Source organism: Mercenaria mercenaria, chromosome 12 (assembly GCF_021730395.1).
Source record: "Mercenaria mercenaria strain notata chromosome 12, MADL_Memer_1, whole genome shotgun sequence".
Taxonomy (NCBI): Eukaryota; Metazoa; Mollusca; class Bivalvia; order Venerida; family Veneridae; genus Mercenaria; species Mercenaria mercenaria.
Genome location: NC_069372.1, coordinates 51,427,071 through 51,443,946, shown reverse-complemented (window position 1 = coordinate 51,443,946; position 16,876 = coordinate 51,427,071). Strand labels below are relative to the sequence as shown.

Sequence of the window (16,876 nt, the reverse complement as noted above, 5' to 3'; positions counted from 1 at the left end):
GAAAGTAATGTCCAAGTTATTAAAATGGCATTAAATACGTCAATTATTGAAATATAAGTAATCCCTAGTTTTAACACGTTTGAAATATCTTAAATAAATACTAAGAAAGTAGGTCAATAAGTCACTGAAAGTAGGTTAGAAGAAAAATGTAGTTTTTAGCTCGACTGTCGAAGTATGGAGAGCTATCCTACTCGATCCGGCGTCCGCGTCCTTCCGCGTTAGCAATTTGGTTAAAGTTTATCTCTTTATCTTTGTTATTACTTGATGAATTTGCTTCGAACTTAAAACAGTTGTTCATCATCATTGTCCCCATCATATGGCACAAGGGTCCAATATTTCATGAATTATCGCTCTTTTTACTGAGAATTTCAGGTTAAAGATTTGGTGCACCTTCACTTATCTTAGTTGTTTTTTAATGGAATTGATTCCAACTTCTTTGTCTATAGGCTGAGAAGTTTCTGCCTCCTAAAGCGTACATTACACTTTAACATTAATTCTAAACCTTATCTCGTAAATAAATACATTTCTTATTTACACAGACAGCATAATTCACATTCATAAAAATGAAATGGCATGTGCAATCTTTGGTTAGTACCTATCAAACAGTCAAACCTTACCTATATATAATAAGCTTGGCCAAGTGATGAAAGCATAAGTGCCTGACAGAATGTACCCTAAGCTACAGATCTGATTCACTTTAATTTCAGTTTTCTGTGTGACAACTTTCCCTGGGTTGCTAGACTGACAACTCTAAATTTATTTGCCAGGACTTAATGTGGATGTATCTCTAGTAAGTAATAAAAACTAAAAGTAATATGTGACTGCATATAAACTTACGATACTATTAGTACAAAACATTAAATGATTAGGTAATAGATACATGTTAAAATGTTCTTGATAAATTATATACAACCTACACAACTTGCTTTATTTACACTACACCAACATATTAACATCTTATACTGTCAGTTGCCAAATAATGTTAAGTGTACTTAATTACTTATCCAATTGCGTGATTCTCTCAACTTTTCGGCTATTCTGTCTTTCTCTGTCTTTTTTTTCATTTAACGCCTACCAGAGTAAAAATAATTATGAAATAACCAATCAGTATTTGTCACTTACCGCAATTTTACAATCTTAACCTTGGAGATGAGATGCTTAGGAATCATAACACGGTTTCAGCCCTTATAATAGTATTTAAGCATGACTGACATTTGAAAAGTTTGACTAAAAATCCAACTGTCTCTTACCTTTAAGAGTGGAAACTGCACTACCTCGTTTATTACTGTTTGTGTTGGACAGTCTACCTTCTTTGAACTGTGCAGTCGGAATCGCAAACTACTTCCGTAGTTATGGTCTGTAGGTTTAGAAGCCTGACAAATATAATATTTACTGGTGAATTATACAATGAAATAAAGTAACTACACAAAAAATTGGTAAATTAATTGGTACATAACAAAACGTCCCCAAATCTTGTAAGATACATTGATTTTAAAGCAAATAACAGGAGGCTATAAATATTAAACATTTTAAAAAGCAGTAATAAATCGTATTAAAAAGCCTCATTCCTAAATAACCACATTTCATATCAGTGTATGAAGTCAATTAAACTGCAAGGGATTCATCTCTTCCTAAGGAAGGCAAGACAGAAATAATAAGTTCTGATATACATGTCTGTACAACTTATAACTGTATCGCTTTCAACCATACGTTTTCTTATCTTTAAGACTGGAAACTGCACTATCTCATTTATGACAGTCTAGCTTCTTTGAACTGTGCAGTCGGAATCGCAAACAACTTCTGTAGGTTTAGAAGCCTGACAAATATAATATTTACTGGTGAATTATACAATGAAATAAAGTAACAGCACAAAAATTGGTAAATTAATTGGTACATAACAAAACGTCCCCAAATCTTGTAAGACACACTGATTTTATAGCCAATAACAGGAGTCTATAAATATTAAACATTTAAAACAAAAACAGTAACAAATCGTATTTAAAAGCCTTATTCCTAAATAACCACATTTCGTATCAGTGTATGAAGTCGATTAAACCGCAAGGGATTCATCTCTTCCTAAGGAAGGCAAGACAGAAATAAGTTCTGATATACATGTCTGTACAACTAATAACTGTATAGATTTCAACCATAGGTTTTCTTTTCTTTTAAACTTCTTAAGCTTTCTTATGGCATCAAAGAGATGTGAAGTAAAATTTCAGAACTGTAATTTCTCCTCATAAACTTACTTTTGCTCTCTCCTTTCTCCTTTTGTGGTTGTCTTTCCCTTGATGACATTACAATATCTTCTTTCCAAGTTTTACATATGGTTTTGAATTATACCAGAAGTCTTTCTGTTGACAATACTATCCCTTGCTATAATATATAAGAAAAATGAACGAATAGTAACTGAAAGATTAAAAAACATGTGAAGCTGAGATACAAATTAGCAGGGGGTTAGTAGCCCATGACCCCTAGATTCTGGGTTGGGCCCCTAAATTGTTTGAGACAATGCCCATATACCAAATGTTTAACATTAATTTTTGACAGCCTGGGCCCCTAAATAAAAATAGCTAGTTTATATCCCTGTGAAGCACATTCAAACTTTAAAAAATGAATAACATTCTTAAAAAAATTCTTAATATCTTAAAGAAGCATTTGATTTGAAAGATGTAGGTTATATGATGACTATAAATGTAAAGATTTTAAATTGCATTTTCAATTAGGACAAGTATTATTGTCAAAACACAGCGGATAGTCAACCACCAATTCTAGTCATAGTCAAACAAATTTGATGTGATCATAGGAATTATGGAGTGTTTTTTTGAGATGAGTAATATCCCAACTCGCAGCAATCACTTGAAAGACCAAAATAAAGGAAGCAATATATGACGAAATTTTCATCACAACCGATGCTTTACGTGCAATAGGTTTAAATGCTGATTATATCACATATTGGCCAAAAATAAAACTTACGTATATCATAAGGGGATTCAATTCCTTATTGAGTTATGTAAAAAATATAAAATAATATCCAAAATTAATTTATTTGTCTTGTGATTTCAACCTATGTATGTACTGTATATGATTAAAATTTACTGTGTTTACCATGTCTACACTCCAATATGTGCATGGGATAAAACAATTAACTTTACATGATTTATCTTCCAAAGTTTTGGTCCTTCGAAGTTTGGACAGTTAGACTGTCCTGTAACAAATATAAAACAATCTGTACGTTGAATTATTTTAACTACACTACTTCCAGCCGCAGAGTACTTGTGGTTCATATGATAGTGCTTTATGGTAGAGCGGATAGCGAAGTAACTTTTCCTATATTCCAATTTAAAGAAACAAAATTAAGTAATATTTTTTTCTGTATATCAGACGCAAAACAGCTATTCTTTTATACAGCACCATGAGTCTAGAGATCTGGTTATTGGATCTCTAGACAACCCGTACAGGGTAGGCTAGAGGTCCAGTATTCAAAATGAATACTGAGAACGGAGTTTGACTACATTTTATTTTTAAATGATTTCAAAAATTTGTTTTTGTATTTATTTTTTCATTGTTTTGAATGCATTGAAACAGAAGTATTTATAACTCTTTAATCCTGGGGAAAATATGATTGCAAATTCAAAAAAAAAAAAAATAATATTAATAATAATAAACAACTAATAGCATTTTGTACGCCGTAATCGACAATTCATGAACACAATCCATGACTTATATACTTAAGAAAAAGTAACTTTATACTTTAATTGACCAGTCTTGTGTAAAACAAGCAAATTCGATAAATTGGTATCCCTCGCCGAAAGGGTTTGTGGTGAGGAAAGGCGAAAAATATATCTGGCAAAAAGTTAAGGATGTTACTAAGAAGCAAATAAGTTCATTAGACAGTGAAAATTAATTTAACAGAAAACGAATGTTTAAAATGTACATAATAAATGAATGTTACGTTGATCCTGAGTAAATAAATTATTTTGAATATAATATGTTTACTGTAATAAGCTTCGCTTTTAGAATAAAATGGAGTTATTTGAAATGATAGCTTGAAGTGAGTGTTACAGGAACGAAATATTGTCTTTGAGTAGTTTAGCACCAAGTGTTGCTGTTTAACATGATTTGTACATAAGAGAACAACAACAAGTAAGATATCTTGAACATGGCTGGTGGCGAGGTGGGTGTGGTTACAACTTCACATGTTGATTTGTTTGTTTTGTTTTGGGTTTAACGCCGTTTTTCAACAGTATTTCAGTCATGTAACGGCGGGCAGTTAACCTAACCAGTGTTCCTGGATTCTCTACCAGTACAAAACCTGTTCTCCGCAAGTACATGTAGCTGCCAACTTTCCCACATGAATCAGAGGTGGAGGACTAATGATTTCAGACACAATGTCGTTTATCAAATAGTCACGTAGAACATACGCCCCGCCCGAGGATCGAACTCGCGACCCCGCGATCCGTAGACCAACACAATTGAACAATCATATGGGAAAATAAGACCCATCGTGAAAATCACCACAAAAGCCAATAATACGTTTGGCCAGGTAAATCGGCTGTCGAGACTGTTCGCTAGTTTTCGGCCTACTCCGTATTTCAGGCCGATGTCTAACCCTTCTTCGCCAATGTACCGTTACATTAATACTTTTGATCATATGGATTTAGGGATATTGTTAAGTCTAATTTACAGTGATTGCAAAGATAGATTAGAAAATAGAAACCTAAATGGCTACTGGTGGTTTAATCAGAATACCATTTATAACGGTATTCTCGACAAACACATTATTATAAAACCAAACAATGACTTTCCAAAAGTAATTTCTACTTTCTTACAATCAGATGGAAACTCGCTTTTATAATACTTTCTTTGATGTTCATGATTATGAAATAAAGATTTTAAGTAGTTTTTATGTAATCAAATAACTGCACATTTATTATTATGTCGTGAGCGGTGTCCAACTAGCTTAGAATTTTATGCCAGCTCGAAGATCGAAATTCAACTTCATAACTTATCGAATTTTGATCTACACCTGAAGATCGAAAAACGTCAAATTGCAAAATAGCTTTTAATTTCGGGCAAGCTCAATGATCGAAATTTATAATATTCCAAAAGCCAAATTTCGATCTCGTATTGAATGAACAGTCTGTTCCAAGATTGATATTGAAATGAAAAAGTCAAATATCGAGCAAGCAATTAGTGTTGAGCCATCTCGAAAATCGTACTTCAAATTTTGAAAAGCTGAATTTCAGTATAATACTGACAAGATTCAAAGATTAAAAATCGTGCAAGATCGGATATATCGAAATTCAAGATTTAATGCCCCCGGCATCTACTGATGCGGGAGGCATATAGTGATTGTCCTGTCCGTCCGTTCGTTCGTTCGTCCGTCCGTCCGTCCGTTCGTTCGTTCGTTCGTCCGTCCGTTCGTTCGTTCGTTCGTTCGTCTGTCCGTCCGTCCATCCGTACGAGGTAAACCAAATGGGACCGTTTCGTCTAGCATCAATACCCCTTACTAGAATGACTTGATACTAATGCAGATGTAACCTGTGACCATTCCTCATCTTCAGACATCACCTAACCTCAGTTTGACCTTGACCTTGAACTTGGCCTCGTTTTGGATTTAGGTTGCTTTGTATCGACAAGGATGCCACCGGGGGCATCAAGCGTTTATTGAACACAGCTCCTTGTAAAAAATCTAAATAGATTATTCTCGGTATTATAATTCAAGCATGCTCGAATTTTCGAAGCAATCGAATTTAAAACTGGTATTGAATGTGAAACTATCTTTTAAACAGCCAGCTTCCGGGAAAACCCAGTACTGGTGTCATATGAGAAGTCATGGTCGTGACCCCTTTCACGGATGTTCGAACCCACGACCCCTGGGTTGAGCGGCCGATACATTATTCACTGGACGACCGCTCCCCTCAAAATATTTGAATTTCGGTCATCCTGTTGGATCTAATTTCAATGCTGCCTCGAAATTCGACGAATTCTTTTTATTTTAATTTCGATTTCCGAGTCTGTGCGAAATTCAATGTAAGCGAAATTCAACATCATCCTTTCAAAATTTGAATTTTGATTTTCTACTTCTAACTTGCCCAAAATATGCCGCCTAAAATTTCAACGTTTCTTTTTTAAATTTTGAACTTCGATCCTCAAGCTGTTTAAAATTGACTATTGGCTGTAAACAAATCATATTATGGAGCGTCCACTAATTTATAAATCCGTACATGTATGCTGTTTAGCGGGTGAGAAGATATCAGTCTTTACCGTTAAGGAGCTTAAATTCCGTAAGAATTGACGGAAACATACGAGAATGTTCGAGTCTTTCCGATAAGGAAAGAAAACCTATACTCATCTGCAAAATGCTTAAAAAAGACCATTTTCTTCTACACCTAGAAAACTGAAATTAGTATGAAACAATAGCTAAATGAATATAGATTACTAAGTCGTTTGCAAAGGTCTTTAAGCACACATAAGAATCTATTTATTCTTTGTTAAACAGAAGAAATTTCAGCAAATTATCCATATTTTACTATATTTCTAATTGTAGATAGACAGACATAAAGTATACGCAAAAAAAGACCATTTTCTTTTAAATTCATTTTTAAAATAAAATATTCATAAGAAAGACAATGCATTGAATATTATCACATCGTTTGCAAAGCTAAAATACCTATAATACTTTTTCCATGAATTTAAATAAAGTAAAGGTCTCCTTCTTTGCGCTATATAAACTATTTTCACTCGTCTGAAAAATCGATGGGTCTAATTTTCCCATATGTAAAGGGCAAAAACTCTGAAGTTACTAGAGAAACCCGGACGACATTATGGTGACCTAAATTCATTTGAAGTTTCATAGTTCTAGATCGAATATATCAAAAGTTATGAAGCAGAAATTGCCATATTTATAGTGCCCTATATAGTTAACACTAGAAATTTCTAAGAGCCATAACTCTGATGTTACTTAGGCAATCTAGCTGAAACTTGACGGGCCGCATAACTTCCAGATTAAAAACAACTATGAAAACAAACTTTTGAAATCATCTCCAGTTTTTAAAGATAAAATTATAGTCATCTAGCTCTTTCTAAATATTGTTCTGAGTTATTGTTACTGAACTCACTTTGAGGTGGTAGTACTCTACACTAGTTACCTTGCACAAAGCAAACGTGGCTTTCTACAAACGTATAACTTACTTTGAGGTAGTAGTACTCGACAGCGGTTACCTTGTGCAAAGTAAACGTTGTAATGTATGCCTAGGTTTGTAATTATCTATTGTGGTATTTCTTTCGGATGATTAAGATAAAAACTGTACATTTCATAGTCAGACAAAACTTGTCAAATCTGCCGTAGCTTGACTTGTGCCTTGAGGGTTATATACATCCGTGAAGTTTAATTATACCCTAGTCACCCAGACGGCGTGGACAGCTACGTCTAGCTACGGATAGATACGTAGTAATCCGTACTGATCAGTACCTGAGCCGTACGAATTGGTACGGATTGATATGGATAACTACTTTAAGGTACGGCCCGAGGCTAGACGTAGCTATCCGCGCCGTATGTGTGACTGTGGTATTACTAAGTTAACGGAAGTTGAAAAATGTGTGCAATGTTTTCCGGTATAGTCCTATATAAACTCAATATACTCTGTGATCAGAGGAGCTGCCCAGATGACGGGCAAAGGACATCTGGTCCCGCTCTCATGAGCTGAAACTTAATAAGCATATTGTGAAAACCTAGGCTGAAGTACATTTATAACTAAGAAATTGTGTTCATAGAATTGTTTTAAAAGCCTAACTGAACATTGATTTTATCTTTGGAATTCGATTGAACATTTATAAGTAACTGTACATTGCTCTTCATAGGAAATAAAAATGTTAGAACTCATAATACTCTTGTGTTTTAAAGTAGATTTCAGGTGCACCGGCCACTACGTTACAACTTGGCCTTCTACAAACGTATAACTTACTTTGAGGCGATAGTACTCTACAGCGATTACCTTGGGCAAAGTAAGCTTGGGCTTCTACAAATGTATAACTTGTTTTGAGGTGGTGGTACACTACAGCGGTTACCTTAAAGCAAACTTGGCCTTCTAGAAACATGTAACTTACTTTGAGGTGGTAGTACTCTACAGCGATTACCTTGGGCAAAGTACAAACGTATAACTTATTTTGAGTCGGTTGTACTCTACAGCAGTTAACTTGGGCAAAGCAAACTTGGCCTTCTACAAACATAAAACTTACTTTGAGGTGGTAGTACTCTACAGCTATTACCTTGCACAAAGCAAACTTGACCTGCTACAAACGTACAACTTAATTTGAGGTGGTAGTACTCTACAGCTATTACCTTGGGCAAAGCAAACTTGGCCTTCTACAAACGTATTACTTACTTTGAGGCGGTAGTACTCTACAGTAGATACACTGAACAAAGCAAGCTTCTTCTACATACTTATAACGTCTTTTATGGTTAGTACTCTACAGCAGTTGCATTGAACAAAGCAAATTTGGCCTTTTACAAACATATAACTTACTTTGAGGTGATAGTACTCTACAGCGGTTACCTTGGGCAAAGCAAACTTGGCTTTCTACAAAGAAATAACTTACAAAGATGTGGTAGTACTCTACAGCAGAACAAGTTCGTCGCACGCTATTTTACACATAGGCGATTTCGAGATACATGTTGATGTGTATGCAGCTATTTAAATTATGAGTAACTGACGTCCGTGTATGTTTTTACTACAGTGATTAAAAGATTTAATTACAATTTTCCCCGTTTAAATTTTTAGAGAATTTATAATCGTAAAATACATAAAAAATCGAATTATCATCAACAAAAATGACGAAAAATGTAACGTTACGCGTAACAAGATGTTAGTACGGCAGTCGGTTTTTTGACGATAAATCTGTCAATTTTAAAGATATCTGGACAAAATAACCAGCAGACGACATTGAATTTTGCCGCGCATCATTCAATGCGTTTATTTCACGTCATTTCCGTATTTATTCGCTTTAACAAAACGTTGATAGTTTTTCCTACAAGCGTTACGCTCGTCATCCTGGTGCGTATTTATTCAATTATACCGTAATAATTTATCGGAAAAAATACCAAAACTTATACAGTCATAAAATGCATACATTAACAATTATGTACATGTTTAAATCAATAATCATTAACAAGTATTAAACGACTACGGTATATTTTAAAAAATTACATACTGAAAATGTTACGTCAAAAAGTCCATTTCAAAAGTGAGTTTCCCCATTTTTTGCGAGTTATTATTGAAAGTTGGCATTGATCTTTATAGATGGCTAAAAGTGCATTGTATGAACTTTCTAAAGATATCTGACTTATCTTGTTAGTATAAAACTTTCATGAACCACCATTATGTGAAAAAATTACATCGTTTACAGTAAAGCTGCAAATATTAGATTGCATAACGTTACGTCGTATAATTTCACTTTGCTGTACATAAAAACGCAACGTTTTTGATAATTTTATTAGCTCGATTTCCATTAAATAACTTTAAAGTATTTGGTTCATTTACAAATTTGTGACGCATATTATAGATCTTTATTATCTTTCTTCTATATTTTCAGTATCTTCGAAATAATTTATTCTGAACATTGTGCCTAGAAGTAAACTTAAAGTATGAGTGTCTCATCTATGATAATTTGAACAAATCACTTTTACATTTAAATCTAAGGTCCAGTCCAAAAACAATAATGTTCTGTAAGAAAATTGTACTGGACCTATAAAGAAAGAGAAAATTTCAATGCCAAGCGTCATTTTATTTGATGTGCCACGAAAATGGAAGTATTTTTAAATTACTTTCTCAACGAATTTATATTACATATTCCTACAGACCTACCATCTATGAACTAATCAAATGTTTTGTTTCCCGTTTAGTTTTTCATAAAAACCAGTGTTGTAAGTGGTAATTTACAGGTCTATATGAATGGATTACATTCGAGGAATTGTAATACCGTGATAAAATTAAGGCGATCAGTTAGCCTACGAAGTTTAAATAAATAAAAGTAATACTTTTTATCTACACTTAAGTTAGGACAATTTCATTTTGCATGTTTGCTCGGAGTCGATTTTACATGACTTTATCATATCATATACGCATATGCATATATGTATCATAATTATACAGCTTTCAAAAGTAGAACAGTCACTCTTGGATACTTTTCTAATATAATAAATCAAAGAGGGGAAAATATACTTTTATGTTCTAATGAGCACACAAAAAGAATAAAAATCATTAGGCACAGTCATGGTGTCTTAATTGATAAATTTCAAATGAAAAGAAGTCTGCTTCGTCCGCAGTCCCTCACTCACATAGTCACACAATAACTGCTCCCTCGCGTAGGTCATTTTGCTGGTTTTTTGATGTTATACAGCAGTAATTCAGTCAAATATATGCTTCCGCAGTGTAGCGTAGTCGTAAAGATCCCTAATAAATGGAGTTTTCTTTTCATTTTAGCGCATTTGCGCGTAATCCCGGAAACAAAAAAAAAGGATACCTTTCATTATTGTTTTTTTTTTCTTTTTAATTTTTTATTACCCCAAAAACGAAAGTACGTTGTTTATTCTGCGGATCGCTTTCTGAAATGCGGCAATATGAGGGTACTTATCTTCAGTTGACTTGTATTCCACTGCAAACTTATCAACACCCTTTTTTCTTTTTCGTTTTCTTAAAGCATATTCATAAATGTCTTTTTGGAAATAGGTCTATAACGGAGTGAAAAACTAGAACCTGTATCAAAAAGGACCTGAAGCAACTAAATTGTATATGAAATTTCTTTCATAAGCATATAACCTAGATTAATGTATGTTTTGACATACTTATCTTTATATATCATTCCATTGTTGTATATTTCGTTTGCTAATATAAAATTCGAAAAAGTTCGTACACAGCTTAGTGTCCGAATTTTAACTATAGCCGTCCAATTTTTAGTGTTTCGTTTTTTTTCGCTCTATTTTTCCCGAAATAATGTGCAAATTGTGTATTATTTACTGCGGTAATAATATTAGGTATAAATGAATATACATAACAGATAATGAAACGCAAAATTCAATCGACCATTCAATCCATCCGCGTGTCTTTTGGCAGTCGAATAGCCAATGAGTATGCACGAATTCATGACCAGTTGGTAATTATTTACTCGATCATTCATTTAGTCAGCCTGAAAGATTTGTTTCTTCAGTATGTCCGTTTATCTGTCTGTCTTACTAGAGATTATGTCGGTCAGTATCTATACGTAGTTGATATACAAATGTTATGAATTTTGTCAATGATTACTCTGCCTTATTGATATTTACACAAATGAAGTGTGATACCCCCTCCCTACATCCCCCACCCCACCTTTGTCTGAGCATTCCGGAGAGGCGAGAGTGGTACCGCCAAAAGAAAAAAAAACGGCCACTTGAACAGAAACGTGAACGCTAGATGCAGAACTGTGACTAGTATCGGATGTGAAGTTTCAAGGTTTTCCGCACAAATATAAAATATAAAAAGCGGATCTGACATTTTGATGCTTTACATGTATTTTGAATAGATATAAAGAAATCATCAAACTTAGATACCGAACTATGTTTTTTTCCTGCTTATAATACGCGGTCTTTAATAAAGACAATAAACGAAATTTAATCGATAACGCCGTTTTTTATCAATTTATTATGATAGTGCACACAATGTCTATAGATCTATGTAAGTTTGTCCAAAGCACTGAGATTATTAAACTTTTTTTTAACATTTTATTTCATTTTGACCACGAAACATTTTTCATTTGCAGTGTCGCACATGATGTGAATGAAAAAGGTGTTATTTAAACGGTACTTAAGCTGGTTGAGAACTGGTTATAGGGCCTAAATAATTTCTTTATGAAATAATAACTTCCCAATCGTTGTTTAACGTAGGATAACACGTCTTTTGATTTCTTATGCATAAGAATATATGAGCCGCGCCACGAGAAAAACAAACATAGTGCGGTTGCAACCAGCATGAATCCAGACCAGCCTGCGCATCAGGATCCATTCTGTTCGCTAAAAGTTTCTCTAATTCCAATAGGCTTTGAAAGCGAAGAGTATGGATCTCGACCAGACTAAGCGGAGGTGCGGGCTGGTCTGGATCCATGCTGGTTGCAAATGCACAAGTTGGTTTTCTCATGGCACAGCTCATACTGAGTGATATATTGTTTCGCATAAGAAAGAAAAAATCGGGTTATCCTATGACAAATCACACTTGCGAATTTGTTATTTCGATTCTAACAAGACATGCTAGTATTAACAGTGTTAGAAAAAAAAATGGTAACTACGTTTTACGACCGTGCTACGCACCTGGATCGGATGACGTCACTGCACGCACAGGATTATCGCAAAATAACCGTTGTCTGATTTTCTTCTATTTGTAGGGTTATTTGTTGGTCGTGTTAGAATTAAATTTTTGGTGTTGTTTTAAACAAAAGTCAGAGTACAAAACTGAATTTAGCATGAAAAAAGTTTTAAATCCACAGGACCTGTTATATTCTTAAATGCATAAAAAATTCTAAAATTAACTGCTTTACGGTTTAATGAATATATTTTTTTTTTCAAATATTTTCGTGCGACAGCACTGCCTCTTTGTCGGTTATAATCATCCTGATCACTGTTGATGCTAGGTTTGTTAACGTCCGGAAGTTGATATTTATGTTTGCGATCAACACGGTACAACATGATAAAATTAATTGCAGTTTAAAATGCACATATATTTAATTTGAAGAAACAGGCGGTAATAATTAATGATAAAAAACATAAATAACAAAAAAAGATAAATAACAATAACAATGTGTTCAAAGCAATAACTGTAAATTACGATACCATTAAAGGATATGCAGATTTATCTCAACGCATTTTTGCTATTTATTTTGTCATTTAGTAATTTGTACGTCAAACTGACGTCAAAATGACGTTACGCATTTGTGCAAAATAGCGTGCGCATACGAGTTACCTTGCCCAAAGCAAACTTACTCTCCTACAAACGCATAACTTACTGTCTAATATTAAACAAATATTGGACTCCACGTGGAAAATACAGTACTGACTCCTATTGAAAGCACTCCAGTATTAAAATTACAGTACTGCGAATACAAAGGAGTGACGACATGACAAGGTTGTAATCTAGATTAGATCAATTCAAGCTATTACATTGGTCTGTTTCATTCGGGACATAATAGTAAACACATTTCTACTGTTTTGATTTTCATGAGCATCTGATTGTATGTTTGCCTTAAATTTTGATAGTATTTTTCAGGCTGAGTGGTGCACAAAGATAAAGATAACCGTAATCACCACACTTCTGCAGTCATTACCACATTGCACAATATCGTACCTACTAGCAGTTGCAAGAAAAATATATTCGTATTCACGACAAAGTGTGAGTAAGAACGTTCTTTACCAACACCCGAGAATGTGCTTACAGATTCAGCAATTTCAAATTACGATGCCATTTCTGCATATAAGAAAAAACGTATCAGCCGCCGAACGTTCCGTTCGCGCCGGAACCCGGGATCGAACCAGGGACCTTTAGATCTTCAGTCTAACGCTCTCCCAACTGAGCTATTCCGGATGATAATATTGAAATCGGGGAATAACAAGTGATTCAAGGGCTATAGAACGTATGCAAGAAAAAAATTGGAAATCGATACAAACAGTGAATCAAAAGTGCAAAAGGTTTGACTTCTGATATTCGTTAACGCGCAACATGTGGTAGCAGAAACAAATTCTGATTTTCAAAAACACACTTTACAATTTGAATGTGTATTGAATACAAACCCTAAACAACCAAATTTCACCAACAATTATAAGAACATGTACTTATTCTACTAAATTGCAAATTTCAGAATCAAATATATATTCAGTCAGCTATAAAATACTTCAAATTGCACCAAAACATTACATTTCAAGTTTTTAAAGATATTTTCATGATACAAGGCAACACATTTTTAACCAATCAGCTGATATCTCATTGAATCTTACGGGTTTCCCTACACATTTTTTTACGTGACACATCAAAAACTAAGAACTAAGTGAGGCTTAAATTCGCGGTTTTTCCATTTAGAGAAATCAGCATAACCAATCAAATTACCTGTATTATTGACAATCAATAACCAATGACACCTGTTATTATAAGAACTGGTTACCGACTCAAAACTAAAGAATATGATTTATACTGGGCTAAAGTAGGTGTGCTGGAATTAAATATTTTAAACGAATTGAAAATAAACTAATTAAAGCGGCATGCCTCCAGATCGTTCGACAAAATTTTTTATTTTTTTTAGATATCTTTAAATAAATGCTATATTTCTTAAGAAGGCTTAAACTTAATTACTGACAAACTTTATGTTAAGGAAACACACGAGAATTTGCTGTTTTTAGCTCACCTGTCACATAGTGACAGGGTGAGCTTTTGTGATCGCCCTTCGTCCGTCCACAATTTCGTGTCTGCACGATAGTGGTTTCATTTATGATTTTATTTTAACCAAACTTGCACACAACTTGTATCACCATAAGATCTCGGTTCCTTTCTTGAACTGGCCATATCCCGTTATAGGTGCCAGAGTTATGGCCCCTGAAAGGGCCAAAATTAGCTATTTTTGACCTTGTCTGCACAATAGCAGCTTCATTTATGATTTGATTTTAACCAAACTTGCATAAAACTTGTGTCACCATAAGATCTCAGTTCCTTTCATGAACTGGCCAGATTCCTTGATGGGTTCTAGAGTTATGGCCCCTGAAAGGGCCAAAATTAGCTATTTTGACCTTGTCTGCACAATAGCAGCTTCATTTATGATTTGATTTTATACAAACTTGCACACAACTTGTATCACTCACCACAAGATCTTGGTTCCTTTCTTGAACTGGCCAGATTCCTTTATGGGTTCAAGAGTTATGGCCCCTGATAGGGCCAGAAATTAGCTATTTTGACCTTGTCTGCACAATAGCAGCTCCATTTATGAATTGAATTTAATAAAACTTGCACAAAACTTGTGTCACCATAAGATCTTGGTTCCTTTCTTAAACTGGCCAGATCCGATAATGGGTTCCAGAGTTATGGCCCCTGAAAGGGCCAAAATTAGCTATTTTGACCTTGTCTGCACAATAGCACCTTCATTTATGATTTGATTTTAACCAAACTTGCACACAACTTGTTTCACCATTATAAAGATCTTGATTCCTTTTTATACGCTTGAAGGGGCATATTATGTTATCACCTTGGTGTCCGTCTGTCTGTCTGTCTGTTGGTTAGCAATTTCCCTTCCGTTCTGTAACTCTTGAACCCCTTGAAGGATTTCAAAGAAACCTGACACAAATGTTCACCTCATCGAAACGACGTGCAGAGCGCATGTTTCGGACGGCTCACTTCAAGGTCAAGGTCACACTTAGGGGTCAAAGGTCATTATGGCTTTGTTTTGTGTGTATATTGGTCTGCATTTGTGTTGCATTGCAGCGCTCTTGTTTTTATTTGGCAGATCCTTCTTTTGTTCACTTACAATAATTGTTTTTAATCACTTCCCTTTTATGTTACTATAAATAGCTTATTTGGTAACTTTTTTATTATTGGCCGAGACCACTTTTCTGTGGTACAACATGGATGGTACCTTCAAGTTTTAGGTGTATTTTGACATATCTGTACCTTGTAAGAATTTTTGTTTTCTTTTTGGTTAAACTTCTTCCCTTTGTTCCTGTCCTTTGGACTTATGGCTATATAGAAAACTGATTTCAAAACAATTTTACACAAGACTAGTGTTCCTTGGGCGATCCTCTACTATATTCCTTCAAATAAATTTGATTCAGCAAAAACATGGCCCCCAAGGGGTTTTGTTTATTTTCCCTACATGCCTATATAGAACTTTGAAAATCTTTTTGTCAGAAATTGCTGGTCCGTTTTCAAAATAATTTTACACAAATATTTCTTGGGTGACCCTCTACCAAATTCCTTCAAATAATTTTGATTCATTGAAAAAGTGGCCGCCTGGGGAAGGGGCTCATTTTCCCATATGGTTATACAGAAAACCTTGTATGAAACTACTGGCCTGATTTGAAAATAATTTTATTTGAAGTAACTTTAAGAAAATTTCAACTACATTTTCTCATAATTCTTTTGATTGATCTTGATTATGATTTTTTGTCCTTCTTGTTTTTAAGTGCAATGATAACAGGTGAGCGATATAGGGCCATTATGGCCCTCTTGTTACTACTTTTTACGATGAAAATCGAAAAGCGTTTGTCACCTTTTTACTCTAGATTATAAATATCTATATTTTGAAGTCATTATATACTACTTCAGCTATAGCGCTATTGGTAACGACGACGGAAAAATGTCTTTATTGCCGCGGCGGTCCGGGATTCAATTCCCGACGCGGTCATCTTTTTTTCTTGAATTTGAGCTTTTGAAATATTTTAGAAACAAAAAATCATGTTCTAATGTTCACAATATGACCAAAACTTCCATTTGAAAGACAGATTATTTTAGCCAAATCTGGAGGCATGCTGCTTTAAGATATAAAGTTAAAGATTGTTTTGGAATATATCTGAGAGAAATTAGAGTAATGTTATTATACGTGAAACATTTATGCCTAGTTGTTCTATCTGTTTTTGACAGCATTGTTTCATCATCTGAAATAAGTGTGGTGATAATGTGGGTTTTGTACAATCATCAGCAAACATACTTGTATCATAATGAGTGCTTAGTCATTTATAAATAGGCTGTATATATCAGAGGCTTAAGGAACATCTGTTTGAACTAAGTTTTCGTCTCACATTTCATTATTAGATATTGCACATTTAAACCGTTCATTGAAATAAGATTTGAAAAGGAGCGATGAAATTTGACTT

The 16,876-nt window shown here is 34.2% G+C and overlaps 1 non-coding gene across 1 annotated transcript; it reads right to left on the bottom strand.

Moving 5' to 3' along the window:
* Positions 1 to 13,534: 13,534 nt before the first annotated feature.
* Positions 13,535 to 13,607, bottom strand: Trnaf-gaa (transfer RNA phenylalanine (anticodon GAA)). Its single transcript has one exon. It is a non-coding gene; the product is annotated as a tRNA-Phe (tRNA).
* Between the last annotated feature and the right edge of the window lie 3,269 nt (positions 13,608 to 16,876).